Source organism: Trypanosoma equiperdum (assembly GCF_001457755.1).
Source record: "Trypanosoma equiperdum strain OVI genome assembly, contig: ctg_1969, whole genome shotgun sequence".
Lineage (NCBI taxonomy): Eukaryota > Euglenozoa > Kinetoplastea > Trypanosomatida > Trypanosomatidae > Trypanosoma > Trypanosoma equiperdum.
This window is the reverse complement of record NW_027124025.1, coordinates 13215-14947: the sequence shown is the minus strand read 5'-3', so window position 1 is coordinate 14947 and position 1733 is coordinate 13215.

Here is a 1733-nt window from a genome sequence, read left to right as displayed (position 1 = left end):
AGAGAGAGAGAGAGAGAAGAGTAATGTGAAGGGCTGCACAAACATAGTTTTTTTTTCCCACACACACACACACACACACACACACTTTGGTTTGTTTCGTTTTGTGTTCTTTATTGTGTGCATGAGACTGTCATTAAAAAGAAAAAGAAATAAAAAGAGAGAAAACATAAAAGAATACGAAATGACGGTGACTTCATACAAGCGTATACGCATGAATATAATAAATATATTTAAATCATGGGTATATGTATTTATATTTATATTTGTATGAAGTTGCTAGTGTTCGTGTGCATGTGTTTGGGTGGTGGGGAGAAGCAAGTGACTGAAATGAAAAAAAAAAAGGAAAGAGGTTATAAAAACAATTATGATAATAATAATATACGCGTTGCTTTAGAAATACAGAATGTTTTTTTTTTAAAAAAAATAAATAAAACAGTGGACGGGAAGTGAGATATGTTTTCCTTTGTTACTATAACAAAACAACAACAACAATAATAACAATAGCAGTAACGGTAACGATAACGATAATTATAAGAGTAATTTAGAAAGTAAAAGCAACAAATATTTAATTATTCATTTATGTGGTAGAGAAAGAGAGAGAGAGAGAGTAAAAGGGGAAAAGGTAGGAATAGGAATAACATTGTTTGTGTTTGTGCTTGTGTTTGTGCTTTTTTTTCTTTTTTTTCTTTTTTTTCATGTGTGTGTGTTGGGGGGGGGGGGAACTTCTTTAATTCAACCACTTGTACAACAAAACTTCCAGTAATCGAAGGGTAAAATCAAATGAGAAGCGGGGGAAAATGTTTTTTTTTGTTTGTTTGTTTGTTTAATGAAAGGAGAAGTATATATGTATATTTATATATACGAATATGTGCATCTTTTAAATATTTTAGGTCATCTTCAATATCCTTTCTTCTTTTTTTTTGTGTGTGTGAGAGAGGGAGAGAGAGATTTTTTTTTGTTCGCTTTGTGGCTCTGACGTGTTCGGCAATCCCATTAGAGAAAAGAAAAAGTTTAGGTATTTTTTTTTATTTAAAAAAAAAAAAGCGTCGTAAGATTTGCGGTCCCCGTATGCACATGGCGGTTGCATCTCGTATGTTTTCTCCATTTTTTTTCTTTTTTATTCAGTTATCAACAGTTTCCTTTCTATCTTTTTTTTCTTTTTTTTCTTTATTATAATAATTATTGTTCCTTTTCTTTTCATTTTACCTTTTTCTTTTCTGTTTTTGTGTCGTTTATGCTGTTAAAAGAAAAAAAAATGAAAGAAGGGAAAAAATAAAAGGAGTGAAGGAGGGACGGACTGGCGGGTGGGAAAAGAAAAGAAAAGAAAAAAACAAAAAAAAGGAAAAGGAAAAAGGAATATATTTTACGATTCGAAGCAGCCAAAATGAAGTTGTGGTCAGTTAGACGGGGTGAAAGTTTTTTTTTAATTCTTTTCTTTTTCCACTGTTTTTACTCCCTTTCCCCCTTTTCTCTCCCGTCCTTATCATTATTATTATCATCATCATCCGCTTTGTTTTGTTATATTTTATTCATTTTTCATTTATATCCTTCAGATTCTTCTTTTGGTTGTTGTAATGACGATGGGTCTGTAGTTGTTTTTTTTTTGTTTTTTTTTGTCCCAAACTTTAACCAACCTTAAGTTTGAGGATCATTCAAAACGCATCAACTGGTGGAAAATGCGGGGAAAGGGTTAATGGGCGGGAAAAAGAAAAAAATGAAACAACAGCAACAAA